Raw genomic sequence first — 17,887 nt, forward strand, 5'->3', positions numbered from 1 at the left:
TTTTTCCATGTGAAATGTGTAAATGGGCAGAAAATCAGTGAAGATAAAGAAAATGTTCTGAACAAAGACTAAAAGTGTTAAGGTAATAGAACCATTGGTGGTTTGCAAGGAATTAAAAGTGGGGAATAGAGAAGAGAGCATGACAATTCAATGACAGAGGAAGAAGGCATATTAGATGGTTTAATATCTTTTGAGCCCTCATGATGAAGAGTAACAATATCATTTACAAATATAGCAAAGTCAGTTTGGGGAAATAAAATAAGGAGCAATGATTTTAGTTTTGAAAATGTGAACTTTGTAGGATATCCATTCTGCAATGAATTAAGAAATGAGGATCTGCAGCTGGGACAAGATGTTGGTGATATGTGTGTGGCAGACATACACATATACATAGAATGTGAGAGTACATCACTTTAAAGGAGCCATGTCAGGAAGAAAGAAAACAGAGCTAAAGATGATGGAGCGTCTCCCATCTCAGACTTTGATTCCAGGGAACATGACTAAGACAGACACCTTGTGTGGGCAGAGTAAAATCAAGAAAAAGGTGGAGCAAAAATTGTCAGAGAGATATGGCTATATCCTAGAAATGGTGAGAGAGAGAGAGTCTTGATTGAGGGGAGAAAGTCACTGCTGTCAAAGGTGGTTATAAAAGACAAAAACAAAAGTTAATTAGAAATTTTGGATGACAAAAATTTGAGGGTACAATTTCATTAGGGTAGTATAGATACCTTTTCCCAAGAAATTTTGATGTAGAAGGATGAAAAGATTTTGGATGATTGCTTGAAGAAATGGGAGGATCCAAATCCCTTTATTCAAAGCATATGTGTAAAACAGAAAATCAAATGAAAAACAAGAACACAGAGCACTACTGCTTTGGAGTAGTGACTAGAACAACTCCATAACATTTATGCCTTCTTCAGTACCATCTCTTTCTCTCCTCTCTCCTTCACTGATTTAGAGGAAGAGTAAGGAATTTTAGGGAGAAATATGAGGGAGATAAGATTAAAATAAAAAGTAAGAGTTGTGAAAATTCTGAGAGGATTTATGTGTGACAGGGATCTGAGCCTCACTTAGTTTGGATATTCTCAGAGATATAATGGGAAGGCCCTTGGAATACCTATAATTCTGCCTAAAATACCTCATCAAGCTAGGATGTAAGGTTAACTTTAAACTAACCTTTACTAAGGTAGAATACGGAAATCTAGGTAGAAATGGTGATCTCCACCCCTTGAAATAAAAACAAAGGAACAAAGTCAAATGTATCTTTCAGGTTACATACATCTCAGATGGAAGTTAGAAACAATATTAAGTTCTTTATACCTTTCTTCCCTCTTCTTTCTTATAACCTATGACCATGCAGCCCAAATGAAAAGGACTGACATGCTTAGGACACCGGGGCTTCAGAAAAGGGGCTGCTGAACAGCAAGGTTTGGAGAAGAACCTTTATGATACATCACATATTGACAACTACCAAAGGGAAGGGGAGCTTGGTGCATGCAATGTTGGGGCCAGGGACCACCGAGCCTCCTAAAAAAAGATGGTGTGTCACTGGTCTAAATTGAAAGTCGAGTACTAGGCTGAAGAACTTGAAAGTGGTGTTATGAGGCCCTAGCTGGTCTTGTTGATAGTAGAGAGATAAACAAACAAACAAAAAACAGAGGGGCAATGCCAGAAAAATTGTTGTGCTTGATGACCATCTAGATATGAAAGATACTTTCAGATACTGAGAAAAAAGATCAATGAAGAATGAAAACCTTCATATCCTGCATAAAGACAATTTTAATTTAAACACAGTTTGGTGATGAGTTTGTTTTAATAGTACAATATGATAAACTATAGCCAATATTCTCATGAGTTCTATCGAGATATTTTTCTACATTTATATTTGGGGGGGTTGGTCGTATCTTTCTATAGAACATGAGAAAACATGAAGAAGGAAGTGCAAAGTTGGAAAGCTTTTGAATCCTAAACTTTAAGGAAATTCTATAAGTGAAAATTTGGAACTAGGGTGTTTGTTCCATGGTCAGGCATTAAATTTGCTTAAAATCATATGGACTTGTTTTAGAATGTATAGGGTCATTCCTAGTGCTATAAAACCAGTAAGATTTTATCAGTAAAACTGTGGATACTATCAACTGATCTGAATATAGACGAGCAGAAAGGCCTTAAGAGTTTATGAGGAGTAGCATTTCCCTTGCACTTTTTTTTTCTTTCTTAGAGAAAAAGAATTATTTTTGAGTATAATAAAAACATTATCAGCTACATTTTCTTTTTTATAGAACAGATGTTCTAAGGGCTCAGAGGACAGGAGTTACCCCTGTTCACCTCTTCACCACATCACCATTAGCCACTCCAAGACTGCCCTGGATAATGCAGAAGAGGGTCAAGGGCAGAGGCTTCTGAATTCATCATGAATTGATTCACTCTCCCAGCTGAACACATCTCTCCTGCCTCTAGGACAGCACGTCAGCAACAAGGAATCATTGCAACCATGACTCCCCCCTTAATGGCCCAGGCTTGGGACTCAGCCCTGCCCCAAAAGATGCAGGAGGGTGCAATGAAGGTAAGATGAAGCAATCTCAATATTCTTCCCCAGAGCAAGAATGCAGATAAGGGGCAAGGATGAAATACCTGAAATACAACTGACAATACACCGTCACAAAGAAGACAACACTAAAGTGAATAAGCATAAATTGATTACAAAGGCTTTCATTATTAGAACCCACAAATGAATTCTATTTGTAATTAGGAAACAGATTATTTAATACTTAAAGTGACTGAGTTCACATTTTATTTAGAAGAGTATCACTTTCTCTCACAGAGGCCTCTCACTAATCAATTTTAAAATAACCAGTGTTCTTCCTCTAGTCTAAGGGATCCATTATCCCTTAGTAGTACAGAATAATGTGGTATGATTATGATTGTATGATTCTGACCTGTTTCATAGCCCCCTTAAGTAAATTCTTCACTGTATGCCAAAAGGATCAATAAAGCAACACTGGGTGGTACTGGAAGGGTAGGCTCATGGCTATGAGAGCAAGAACTCCTTGATGAGATGGCTGCTCTCCTACTCTGACAGGTATATCCACTCCCCAGTGGACCATGGACTTTATAGTTAAACCTAAGGGATAAGAGAATAGGAGACTTGGAAATGTCATTGTTTGAGGAAACCCCCTTTATACTTGATTTATACATGTAGATGGATGTGAATTAATATAATACACTCTTGTATTCCCTCAACTTCCTTATTCTGCATCCCAGATAAGAAGTGAACAGGGATGGCTTCATAAATCTGTAGCCTGTATACTTGCACAGGGATCCACACTTAGAAGGGCTCATATTTGATTCAATGCTTTACTGTTACCATCTTAAAGTTCATAAAAATTTTTGAACAAGGGGTTCTGCATTTTCATTTTGCACTGGGCCCCACAAATGAAATAGCCAGTTATGGGAGTAGAGTTGTGGAAAGTGTTAAATTTGGGAGCAGGAACCATGTTATTAATTAGCTCAACCCTTCTCTCCTCCTCTCTTTGGGATCAGCCCACTTGGAGAGCATATGGTTGGGTCAATTCTCCACTTGTAGGAAGCTTAGTGGTAAAGAAAATATTCTTGTAGGCAAGATTGTGGTTTTCCAGGCTGTCTCTGATGGGGTGGATAGGTCTGCCTAATTCTGGGGCACATATTAGTCATATGCCTAAATCTTGTTTTCCATTAGTGCTGTTACTATTGAAACTGATACTTTTATTTCTCTCTACCTAATTTTTTGTGTATCTCTTGTTTGGTTTAGAACTCAGGCAGGTGATAGAGTGGTTCAAACACCAATGAGAACTACATGTCTTCGGCAGAAAGCATTTTCCATCTACTGAGATGGTTGGCAGCCTTTCAGGAGTGAAGTATTCAGTTACAGAACCTTGTTCTTGATGGGTAAAAGATACGTAAGAATGGCAAATGTGGTTAGAAAAGAAGTACACACAGATCCCTATGCTCAAAAGTTTCTGCCCTACCACTCAAATCGAGATTTGTTTAGATTAATGAATACCATCTTTTAAACTTTAAATATACCTTGAAGGAGTAAGTTCATGAAATCTTCATAATGTGGTCATACTTTAATAAGATTTGTATCCTTCTAACTGAGATAAACCAACATGGTGAACCGGCAACTTTAAGTAGAAAAAAATACATTTTTAAATAGTAAATGGGAAGCATAATGTTCCTGGGAATCAGGGAGAGGGTCTTCATAAGATTGGGAAGGGAAGATGATCAAAAGGAGAAGACAGCCAACCTTGCAGTTTTTCCTAGTTCCCTAGTGATCTTGGCTTCCTACCCAAATCCCCCAAGTCCCTGAAAATCAACTCCTTTGAGAGCTTTTCTACTGTTAACACAGGTGGACAATAGCATGAACTACAGAAAAATCAATCAGCAAACTTCTAAACTAGCTGGCACCATCAATCACCACCCAGAGTGTGATGCATTAAAAACTACTATTTTCAGAATATCAAGTCTCTGTTTTCCCTGTGGGCTGATGCATCTTCTTTGGCCAATGATAAGGTCAGGATAAACAATCCAAAAAAAATGGGCTACTAGGAAATCTTAGAATGACTACAGGGCACGAAGAGAGCCCGTATTGTCCATTTCCTAGCCTTGGCTGGGGCTTTCATCCAAGAACTGACGATCTGTAGCACTGGTGAAACAATGTGGATAAGCAATCACATAATATTTTTTTAATTTAGATTTATCTAATCAATCAGCGGGGGAATGGCAATTCAGCATCCCTCAAACAATTTTACACATAAGCCCTATTCACTGACCCTATGTCATCAGTATTTTCATCAAGAACCTTCACAAACTCTTTAGAGGAAGCCACAGCTTTAAATACTCTTGAACTCATTTACTCTAAATTTTCTCCTCATAATGCTATTACCATAGAGTGGGGTCCTATGGATAAATTCATCTGGAATAGCGCTGTGTGCAGCTCTGACCAAAGATTCAAGGCTATTTGGTCATGTGCCTTTTTGTTCTTCGTTAAAAGGATACAACCCATTCCACACATCTAACAGTTTTCTTGCTTTCTCTCTCTTTCTCCACAAAACTCTTTCCTTCAAGTTGGGCAAATCTTCACAATTTCTACTGAGTAACAAACTCAATCTCTTGATGCCTTTCCATCCTGTGTATATCACACATCTAAACATCTTTGCTAAACATATGTTACCTTTTTGTTTGCTTCTATCTTTTTATTAAAATAGCTTTACATAAAATGTAACGAGTCAAATGACTGACAAATATAAAGAAAAGTTATTTACTTCAAATTGTGCTTTTATGAAACTGCTTGTTTCCTCTCTGGTTACCAACCTCAAAAATATGGTGCCACAATCAGCCAAACAAAGTCTCCTCTTTGCAGTGAGGCTCATTTCTGTCTGGTTGTGCTGTACATTATGAAAGTGTACATTCTAATGTCAAAATTCACCTTAAAAGACAAGTGCTTTCCAATAAGTCAAATGGATGTTTCTGTATCAACACAGCTCCTTTCCAGAATATGATCAAAAGGGGCCCATCGTTTGGTTTCAGAGATACACCACAGACTCCTTGGTATCCCAAAATTATCTCAGTGCTATCCCAGGTTCTTATGACTATTAATGAATAGCTCCAGTTGGAGGACAGAGCACTCCCAGTGGAAAGAAGGTGGTCACTGTGCATACAAAAGTGAGTAGAGACCATGAAGCTCTCTCATGGCTGCTTGCAGTGGTTTGATTAGGAACGCACCGAAGACATCAAGAGCTACATCTAACCACTGTGAAAACCTCTTCCAGTCTCATCGCCCCAAATGGGAGTTAAAACTGACTTCAGGAAACTAAGGCGATAGCAGGACATACCTAGATGATTCATTAAAATAAAAGCCAGAAATGTCAGGAAAAAAACAGTTCAGATTCCTTTTGTATGAGTTTCCTGTTGCTGCATAGCAAATTGCCATACCGTTAGTAGACTAAACATTCAATAAATTTATTATCTAACAGTTTCTTTGGGTCAAAAGCCTGGCACATTTTAGCTGGATCCCTTACTCATGGTCTCACAAGGCTTAAGGGGAAATTCTGGCCCGCTGTATTCTCATCTGGAGAATCAATAAGGAAAAGTTCTGCTTCCATGCTCCCTCGGGTTATTGGAAGAATTTGTTTCCAACTGAGGTCCCTATTTTCTTGTTAGATGTCAGCAAGGAATTATCCTGAAACAACTAGAAACCAAACTCAAGTCCTTGCCAGGGGGGGCTCCTTCACTGGCTACTCATGGCATGGCTATTTGCTCCCTCAAGGCCAGGAGGAAAATGACTGACTTCTATTTGTGACCTATAAACTCTCTCTAAAACTTTCACCTGATTATGTTAGGCTTAACCAGGATAATCCCCATTTTGATTAACTCAAACTCGACTGATTAGGGACCTTAATTACATTGGCAAAATCTCTTCAACCTTTGCCATATAATGTAAACTAACCACTGGAGTGATACTTCTTTTATGTATAGGTGGTATTTTCACGTACACATTGAAGGGAAGGGGATTCAGGGCATGTACGCCAGGGGCTCAGAAACTTAGGGCCCATGTTACAATCTTGCCTACGACATCTGTATACAATTAGTCTACTAGCATTTCAAGACTTTTAAGAAAAAACAAAAATAGTATGCCTACCTCTGTTACCTATAAACTTGATCAAGTGGTGTGCTTAAGGTCTGTAAGTGTTGGGAGTTTGGGAAAACAGCCATCATTATTTCTCCTTCTTCTGGCTTCCTAACCAATGTGAGAAGAAGGAGACAAGAACTAAGTGGGACCAAAATCTAGCAAAATTACCAATGGTGAAACTAGTTGGGAACATAGCAGGATCTCCTTATCTCCTTTCTTGATTTAGACTTTGTTATTCCTAGTCTGTTATGGCGGTAAGCAGGGGGATTTGGAAGGTAATGGAATGCTAAAGCAGACTCTCTGTCTCTTTTCCACATGAAGGGAACTCACCTGTTTTGCTGGTATCTAAAAGAGAAAATGAGACCAGAAAGACATGGACCTGGCTTGGCTTGGTTTGAACTTCTAGGCAGTGGGTCTACTCTCTAGTTAACAAGGCTCATTGGTCAGCATAGACTATGTTGTGAAGCAGGAACAAGAAATCACCACGCTTTAGTGGTTAACATACCTAAGGATACTTCTTGTTCATGTTACAAGTCTAACACTGGTGAACAGGGCTTTTCTATTTATCAGTCACTCGGGGACCCAGGCTAATGGAAGCCTTTTCTGGACCTGTGCTTCTTCAATCACTGCAGGAGCAATCAGAGGAGAGCGGTGAATCACCTCCTGGCTCTTAACATTTACAGTGCAAAGTAAAACACATGACGCTTCTGCTCAATTTTTATTGACCTGAGCAGGTTACATGGCCACAGTGGGAGGCAGGAAATACAACCTACCATGTGCTTTAAAGGTGAGAGAACCACAAATATTGGTGGAGAGCATTAACAGCTACCACACACGGCTTAGTGAATGTCAGTCCTCTCCCACGGACGGCACTGGAACCAAGGAAAGCCCCAAAGGTATTTACTCTTGACACTGTCCGCTACAAGAGAGTAGAGTATGTGATCTCTATCGGAAATGTGAAAAAACGAAATATAACCATTTCCTCTTAATAGCAAGTACAGGCAACAGAAAATGCTAGGAGACACCCCCATACTGCCACACCTCACCGTCGTGGACATTGCTTCAGGGAGAAACTAGCCAATGCAACTCTCTCGAGGCTGCCTTGCAGGCAGCTGACGGTGGTCCTGGCCCCACGTGATAGGCTCCAAATAGGAAGAGGGAGACGGTGCCTGCCACATTTTAGGAGGCTGCCTTCAAAATCAGGCTGCGTGTCTGGAGTTGCTGTGCCGAACAGGATCTGTGAGCTGGCTCGGTGCTGGGTGAGAAGTGTAAAGCCTGGTGCCAGAATGCGAGTGCACATCAAAATCCTGGCACGGGTGCTCTTTAGAAACGGACAGAAGACCAACTAACATACGGCTCATTCTTCTCACGTCATAAGTGGAAGGCATTAATCACTGGGAGGCCTCCCAGAAATTAAAGTTCATCTATTGGTTATGGGGTGTCAAAAGGCAAATGTGGAGTGTTTTAAATTTGCTTAGTTTTCCTGCGATATGAAATACAGGTTTCAAATGCTGGCTTTATCATCAAAACAGGCTCCTGGCCCTGCCAAAGCTAACATAAAGAACCCAGAACTCCACACAGGTTTCTCATTTATAGCATAATTTCCTCCCAAGACAGCTATTTTAAAATGTAGATTAACCCTTAATGTCTACATTTTCCAAACTGAAACTTTAAAACAATGAAGTCCCATCTGCCAGCACTGAAAAACCAAGGGGCAAAGGAGTCACCTATGGCTCTCTACGGTGAGGGCTGGAGTCCACTGCCTGGCCTGCTGACCCTCCGCTTATCGTCAGGTGCCACCCTCCACCCCTGCGTGGAGGCAACCATGGAGAGGCAACTGCGGTGCTCTCAAGCATGAATTATAATCATCTGATCAAAGAAGAAAGGAGTTCATAATCTGTTTTTCTTCTTTGAGAAAATCCTCAAGTGAGCGTGTATCATGACCACCTAAGGGAAACAATTCAACCAAAGGAGTAACTCCTTAAGTGATCATCATCCATTCATCAGACTAGTCTTCAGGGTGTAAATATGAATACATGCAAACCAATGACTTCACGTTCATCTCCAAAATGGAATTCTATATTTCTCGATCTAGCCTAGTAACTTTTGCTTAAGGAAGGAGTGATAGTTTAAGGCGCCACAGATCGGGGTGCCTTGCTGGCTCAGTTGGGAGAGCATGTGACTCTTGTCTCAGACTTGTGAGTTCAAGCTCCACATGGGCATAGAACCTACCAAAAAAATGAATAAATAAAACATTTTTTTAAATACAAAATAAAAAATAATAAAGAGCTGCAAATGGGTGACCTATGTGTGTCGTGTGTGTGTGCATGTGAACGTGTGCACTTACCCGCACAATGTCATTACAGATTAAACCTGAATGACATTATGTGAGGCATAAACTCTCAATTTTCTACAAACCTCACCAGTCTTTATCATCTCTCTCTCTCTCTCTCTTTTTTTTTTTTTTTGAGAGGGAGAGAGAAAATCTCAAGCAGGGTCCACACCCAGCACCAAGCCTGACATGGGGCTTGATCTCACGACCCTGAGATCATGACCTGAGTGGAAATCAAGAGTCAGACACTTAACCAACTAGCCACCCAGGGGCCGCTAGTCCTCATCATCTTAAAGTCTGATTTACTCAAAATGACACTTGTTCTAGTAATACAGACATTTGCGCATGTGTGTCCCACTTTATTTTTTAATTAGTTAAGCAACATTTTTATTTTTTAGTATGTTAATAAATTTTATTTTGTGAATCATACACATTACATATATATTTAACTTACAAAATAGTAAACTTATTAAAATCAGTTGGTTTATTTCATTTCTACAATTTTAACAAATGGGGAAATAATTTTTTTTTTTCATCATGATAAGTGTACTCTTTAATCCCCATCACCTATTTCCCCCATCCCCCACCCATCTCCCCACTGGTAACCATTAGTTTGTTCTCTGTAGTTAAGAGTCTATTTTTTGGTCTCTCTCTCTCTCCTTTTGTGTGTGTGTGTGTGTTCTACTTTTTTTTTTTTTTTTAAGATTTTACTTATTTATTTGTCAGAGAGAGAGAGAGGAAGAGAGCACAAGCAGGGAGAGTGGCAGGCAGAGGGAGAAGCAGGCTCCCCGCCAAGCAAGGAGCCAATGTGGGACTCGATTCCAGGACCCTGGGATCATGAGCCGAGCCGAAGGCAGATGCTTAACTGACTGAGCCACCCAGGCGTCCCTGTGCATTCTACTTTAAAGGAACTTATAAAGGAAGACATCGGCACATAAACATGCCCCAGAATTGTGTTTACCTTTGAGAGCTTACTGAACTAAAGACAGAGTAAAGATAACACTCCATATGCAAAAATGCAAAGGACTAGTCCTTATGTTCTTGTTTGGACCATTCCCACAGCATGAAATTTCATCTGTGAAATGGAATAACACTGTGTTGAAGTTGAGCACAACAGACATGAAGGATCTAAACCCAGGGCCCAGCACACAGTAGGCACTCTATAAGCATCAGCGAGGATGGTGATGATACTTAAGCTGCAGAGGTACTTGTAAGCAGAGAAGTGACTAAGAGCTTAGGCTTTAGTGTCTGCTATTTGACCTGGGTTCAAATCCCTGTTCCACCATTTACCAGTTGTGTGGCTTCACAGGGGCATGCATTGTAGAATGAACAGTGTGTGAGGTGTTCCAAAGGAGAGGAGTAATTAGAAGAGACTTCACTGATAAAAGAAGAAATAAGAGCACTAAGGAGGACCAGTCTCTAAGGTTTAAGATTTAGAGGCATGAAATTAACAGAAATCCAAGAAAGATAAAATTTTTTTTTAAAGATTTTATTTATTTATTTGAGAGAGAGAGAATGAGAGACAGAAAGCAGGAGAGGGAGGAGGGTCAGAGGGAGAAGCAGACTCCCTGCCAAACAGGGAGCCCGATGCGGGACTCGATCCCGGGACTCCAGGATCATGACCTGAGCCGAAGGCAGTCGCTTAACCAACTGAGCCACCCAGGCGCCCCGAAAGATAATATTTTTAAAAAGAAAGGTTATTAATACCACCAGATCATATTAGATAATAAATAAGATTATTGTCAACAGGCCCATGGAAGCTGAAACAGAGGACTTTAAACCTAGACCTTTTTTTGGTATCACTCTCTGAATTTCTACCCTGATGTGCTGTTGAACTGGAGTAGTACAGGTTCTTCTGAATTCTAAACCAGGCTCGGGACTCAGGGTCCGAACGCAAAACTAAAGGACTTGGCACAGGAACCCCAGAGACTTTACTTTCCTGGACTTTGCCTGCAGAATCAGACTTTCTCTAGAGAAATCATTTTTAACAGGCACAGAACATAATAAAAAGCTTCAAACCAATTAATAACTAACAGTAATTGCTAGAAAACACCTTCTTCCCTCAGCACTGAGTACTTGCTGATAAAAAATGTTTTTTAAAACAACATTTGAATACAATCACTAATGAAATGTAAATATTAAATAAGATAAACATCCATCACAGAATCATCATTATTTATCCTCCACGCTTGCGAATTTATCCCTGCCCTTTATTTCTCTTCCAAATACTCATTTTACTTTTTCTAAAAGTGACTGTCTATCATTGGATTAAATGAAAGCCTTTGGAGAAGAGAAGCTGCTGCCACATACCTTTCTTTACACATGCCTCTAGTGAATTCAACTTTTTTACCTTATTTGGCTTTCCAATCCAGTGAGAAGTAACTTATTTTAAATAAAGGAGGAAGTCAACTTACCCTTAAACCCAGAGGTTAATCTCCATGTAAGCCATCTTTGGCATATTTAATTGGTATGGGAAATTTTGTTAGGACAACTTTTGCAGGGGCTTCATCGACTGCTCTTCAGAAAGCCCTCTTGGATTTCATGAAATCTCCACAGTCTTCGTGCTCAAAATAACATCTCTAGGCAAGGGGTTCTGTTCGTGTGTTGTGAATACAGGGTTTTCAGAGGTTCATACAGAAATATTGCATACAATTCAGGGGAAGATTTCAGTCCCTAGGATAGGTCCACTTTTTGTACCAAATTCAATAGGTTCCAAATGGTAGTTTCATCTAAGTCCTTATTTGGCAAATATTTACTGAGCACTTACCATGAGCAGTATAGGGAATATGAAGATATTAGGTATTAACAACACAGGTCTTCAGGCAGAAGGAAACTAACATTATTGAGGGTCAACTATGTGCTTTACTATTAGATTGATGACGTTTCTTTTTTTTTTTAAAGATTTATTTATTTATTTGAGAGAGAGAGAATGAGAGAGAGAGAGTACATGAGAGGGGGTAGGGTTAGAGGGAGAAGCAGGCTCCTTGCTGAGCAGGGAGCCCGATGCGGGACTCGATCCCGGGACTCCAGGATCATGACCTGAGCCGAAGGCAGTCGCTTAACCAACTGAGCCACCCAGGCGCCCCTTGATGACGTTTCTACCAGCACACTAATACAGATAATACAGGGCTGCATATACGTTTCACATAGACTCTGTAGCAATTTAACACCTGGTATGAGTTCAAAGGATTGGAAGTCATTTGTGGCTGACCATAGAGGGCATCAGGGAGCAGGTGCTGTTTCTACTTGGAAGACCTAAGATTTTAGTTGATGTCATTGGAGGCTACCCAAAGAGATGGAGATGGTATAATCAGTCACTAGACTCTGGAAATCTAAATATGTTTAGGGAAGGAGTGTAGTCTAAGTTCCCTAGAAAAAAGAATCCTCATGTCACAGAGGTGAGTTGGGAGCATATGGGGAGGTCTTTAATGCCAGTGCGGGCCTTTTTATTAACTTGGTAGAGAGGTGGATGCTATAAAGGTTTGATAATGATATGTTTTAGGAAGATCAGTCTGTCAGAGATGCATATGAAAGATTGGATTAAGAAAAATTGGGGGGGGGGTAGTGTGTCCTACTGGAAGACTAACAACTAAATAATCTAAGCATAAAAGGTTAAAGATTTCAGTAAGATACTGATTTTAAGTTTCAGTATCTGGGAGTATAGAGGTAAAATTAACAGAAATAAAGCATCCAAAAAAAACAGGTTGGAAGGGCAGGGTGAGCGTGGTTTTAGGTTGAGTTGGAGGTGACCTCAGTGTATATATATTTAGAGAGAGAGAGAAATGGTGCTTAACTAGAGCATGTCCTATACACACTCAGGATGAGGCAAGTTCCATCCCATGATCTGCAACAATGAACAGTATTACAAATTTCCACGACCACCACATACAACAACACTGATTAGTGGTCTTTGGGCATATTCCTTCTTCAAGTTCAACTGTGAAATGGAAATAAGTTAAACTTCAGTAATTCTTTTGATAAAATTATGAATATTTGCTAACGCCTGAGGAGTGCAGCAGTTGGTTTCATACTTTTCAGAAATGAATAAAAGAAATAAATAGAAAAACACAAGTCTTTCAGGTCTGCTTGATTTGTTATTGTTCAGGGGGAAAAAAAGCTGTAATTAATTCATCTAGTTAAAAGAGAGGAGATAGTCTAGGGCTACACTGAATAAACCAGATTTAGATAAACTGTCCAAATAAAAGGAAACATATCATAAGTTAAAATTTTATACCTCCGAGCCAAATAGTTTTAAAAATTTCCCTATCCTTGCAGTTTACAAAATACCCAGATGCCAGGTAGAGAGGTGCCTTTCCCTCACTGGCTCCTCATCCTTCCCACACCCCATGTCACCTTCATTCTGCCTCCTGCCCCCTCCTATATGGGCAGCACAATATGAACAATGTTTGTCTTATTGGTTGCAATATAATTATTTAACATAGTAAGTAGAAGTTTAGCTACATGTCTGCCACTAACTTCACTTGTAGTAATATGATTAAGTTACTGTTTGCTTAATTAACCTCTGGATCTGACTCATCATAAGGATCTCATAGTTTGGACATTTTTAAACAACAAAAACAAGGGTATCAACCTAATGATACACATAGAAATCACTTTCATGTGTTTATTTGTATAGGTATCATTGCAATGACAAATCCATAGAGATTAAACAAGACTGAACAAAGGATAATTTGCCAGCACCTACCAACTGAAAAATTGGTCATGCCTATTTAGCTAAACAGACATACAAACTAAAGTCATTATCTGGGCAACTAGAACTTTGAAAAACGCTATAACTACTTGAATATTTCAGGAACCATTTTCTTGGTAGTAGGTATGAATTTTCTGGATAGTTATGACATTTCTCCAACTTTACCTTGTTGTAGATCCTCATCTTTACACTGAAAACCTTATGTAACACCCCAGACTCTGTCTATTGCATTGTTTCCACTAAACATGTTCAAAAAGTGATTGATCATATATTTTTAGCACTCCAGAGGAATAGAGAGTGAGAAGTAATCTTACAAATATATTGATATTAACTGGTTACAGGAGCTACAATTTTGCTTCAAATGCCTGTCACCAAAATCTCCATCTGAAATCACCCATTTTAGTTAATGACACCATCTTTTTTCTCTGACCCAATTTCATAAATATAAAATATAAATAATATCACAAATTCCCAAATATGTTTCATTATACCCATCTCTCCAGTTCCACTTTAATAAAGACTTTAATCAACCTATATACAATTTTCAATTGATCTCACTGCCACCGGACTCTTCCCTCTCTGAATTTTTTAATGCCTATTCGCCAAACTAGTCCTCTCAAAAATCTGTTTAATCATGATTTCCAGAATTTACAATAATTTCTGGTACTTATTTTTTTTTTAAGATTTTATTTATTTATTTGAGAGAGAGAGAGAGAGAGCACAGGAGAGGGGGGAGGGTCAGAGGGAGAAGCAGACTCCCCGCTGAGCAGAGAGCCTGATGCGGGACTCGATCCTGGGACTCCAGGATCACGACCTGAGCCGAAGACAGTCGCTTAACCAACTGAGCCACCCAGGCACCCAATTTCTGGTACTTATTATATGTAAATCCGTATCTCCAACAATCTGGTCCTACCTAAATAATTTTTTCTGCCTACATCATTTTATTTTCCATGATCTTCCAATATGTGCCTTCAACTCAAGTTTGCTGAGTTTCATTCATATTTTCTGCCTGTTCTCCAACAAGAAATCCCTCCCATCCTTAAGAACCATCTCAAATATGGTTCTCCCTGGAATGATCACTTGCCTTACACACTGCACAAAGTTTCCTCCTACTGTCCATTTCATTTATCCTACAATTTTGGATTCTGCCTTGTGTTATTTTGTAATTCTTAAATGGAATAAGTTCTTTCATACACAAATTCAGTTGCCTTCATAAAGAATAGCATGTTATATTTGTATCCGACACAACTCAAAACAGAAAGGTGATCACATAATGATCATTCAAACCATTAGTTAGATAATTTTAGATCAAGCTGGTGCAGCCACTCTGGAAAACAGTATGGAGTTTCCTCAAGAAGTTAAAAATAGAGCTACCCTATGACCCAGCAATTGCACTACTGGGTATTTACCCCAAAGATACAGATGTAGTGAAACAAAGGGGCACCTGCGCCCCAATGTTCATAGCAACAATGTCTACAATAGCCAAACTGTGGAAGGAGCTGAGATGTCCTTCAACAGATGAATGGATAAAGAAGATGTGGTTCATATATACAATGGAATCTTACTCAGGCATCAGAAAGGATGGATACCCACCATTTACATTGATGTGGATGGAACTGGTGGGTATTATGCTAAGTGAAAAAGTCAATCAGAGAAAGACAATTATCATATGGTTTCACTTATATGTGGAATATTAGAAATAGTGCAGAGGATCATAGGGGAAGGGAAGGAAAACTGGGAAGAAATCAGAGAGGGAGACAACCATGAGAGACTCTTGACACTGGGAAACAAACTGAGGGTTGCAGAAGGGGAGGTGGGTGGGGAATAGGGGAACTGGGTAATGGGCATTAAGGAGGGCATGTGATGAGCCCTGGGTGTTATACGCAACTGATGAATTATTCAACATTACATCCGAAACTAATGATGTACTATATGTTGGTTAATTGAATTTAAATTAAAAAAAAAACAAAGGTAAGTTGAGATCATATGCTATTCAGTCTGATAATGATTTTCCCATTTCCCAAGTCTTATTTTACTAGTTGGCACTAGTCGTCTCATTTCCCTCCATTTGTTTTATATGTGTTAGTTTTTAATTCTACTTTTTTTTTTAACATCAGTATTATTTATTTATCCCATTCTTGTTTCCAGAAAATTTCAAGGTGGCTTACAAGAACACATGTTGGTCTTGCTGCACACATTAGAAGTAAACAAGAAAACAAAAGAAGAATAAAAATGCTATCTAAATTCAAATGTAAATAAATAAGATATAACAAAGTGCTTCAGTAAGCCATGTTCAGTTTTTCAACTTGTTGAGATCACCATGTATATTTGATTTCCTTTCTTTGTAAGCTTTAAGAATATCTTCCAATGGGGGCACCTAGGTGGCTCAGTCAGTTAAGCATCTGACTCGATTTTGGCTCAGGTCATGATCTCAGGGTCGTGAGATGAAGCCTCACAATGGGCTCCCCACTCAGCAGGGAGTCTGCTAGAGATTCTCTCTCTCCCTTTCCCTCTGCCCCCCCCCACTCATTCTCTCTCTCTCTTAAATAAATAAATAAATCTTTACAAAAAATACCTTCCAATGTATTTGGTTCAGTAGTGGTTTGTTTTGTTTTAGTATTTTTATTTTTCCATTGTTTTAATTTTAATAAAATCCGTAATTCCAAAGATTTTAAGAGTCAAATAGTTCTACAAAGTTCATTATGAAAAATAGCAGATACCTACCCCTACTCCCACATTTTTCCCTCCTTGTGGAGACACTTTTTATCTCTTTATCTCTTTAGCTGATTATGTTGTTATTTATCACCATTTATATATGTCTCTCATATGCATTTATTGGTATTTTTAGATGATTAGTTTGATATAATTCACTATATGTCTAAGTAACATGATTTTTTTTTTTTTGCTAATTTTTGAGTGAGTTTTAGGTGTCATTTATTTACTTACATACTACATAAAATTAGCATTCAGAACTCTCTCCTCCCACTCCTTTATTACCCCCAACTCAGAATCATTCCATGTCCCACATCACCTTATTTATATTGTAACCTGTTTAGATTAATATCCAAAGTATATATTATTATGACAATAAATTTAACTAAAGCTGATACATATAATAGACTTACTATTTATGCCAGTTTTCTTTTTCTGTAGTTTTCCTTACAGTTATCACATATTTCTTGTTTTATTCATTTGTTTGGTTCCTTCTACATTTATTACTAATGCAACTCCAAACTCTGATCAGTTACTGATAGCCTCCACTCTAGAGGTTCAGATGCATCAGGTAGGCTATCAATTTCATCTACTTAAAAAGGAAGTTTTCTTGGAGCCTCTGACCTTATTCTTTCTGAGCAGTTTCCATGTACAGGTAGTGTACAGCTTTCATTTGGGAGCTTCCCTGCACTACCCATCTATGTTGGTGGATCTCCAGCTCTGCAAATCTCATGTCTTCATTTTTCTTGTTTTTCCCCTTTGACTAGTGGCACACATTCTCCCATCTTTTTAGATAAAGAAATACATGACTTGAGAAAGTGAATAGTTGAAAATATCCTTGATTTTCCCATCACTGATAGCTGGGCTAAATATACACTTCTAATTAGAAATTAATTTTCTTTAGAATTTTGTTGAAGTCAGTTCTCTATTGCCTTTTATCTTTCAATGTTATTCTTGAAAAGTCCAGAGTTATTCTGATCATTTATAGTAGACTTGTTTTTTTTTCTCCCCAGATTCATATAATACTTTTTTTTTCATTTGTCTCCATAGTTAGGAAATTTTCTGATGGCATGCTTTGGTATGACTCTGCTTTAGACCTTTCTTGGTATGACTCTGCTTTATACCTTTATATAGAAACTCAGGAAACCACTGCAATCTGCAAAAAAAAATTTCTTGGCTTATTCCAAGAAAATAATGTTTTACTTCCTTGTTTTTCTTTAAATTTCCTATGGAATCCTTATTTTTCAGATATTGGACCTTCTGGGCAGGTCCTCTAAATTTCTTTTCTGTCCCGTTTTTAGTCTTATTGGCATTTTGCTCTACTTTCTGGGTGATTTTCTTAAATTTATTTTCCAATGCCTTATTAATATTTTTTCTCTCAAATTTTACATTTTCAACTGTTCTTTTTTTCTCTCTGTATGTCCATTTTTTCAGTACCCTATTCTTGTTTCATGGTTAAAATATT

Source organism: Mirounga leonina, unplaced genomic scaffold (assembly GCF_011800145.1).
Source record: "Mirounga leonina isolate KUSES-001 unplaced genomic scaffold, KU_Mleo_1.0 Mir_168, whole genome shotgun sequence".
In the NCBI taxonomy this organism is placed as follows: domain Eukaryota; kingdom Metazoa; phylum Chordata; class Mammalia; order Carnivora; family Phocidae; genus Mirounga; species Mirounga leonina.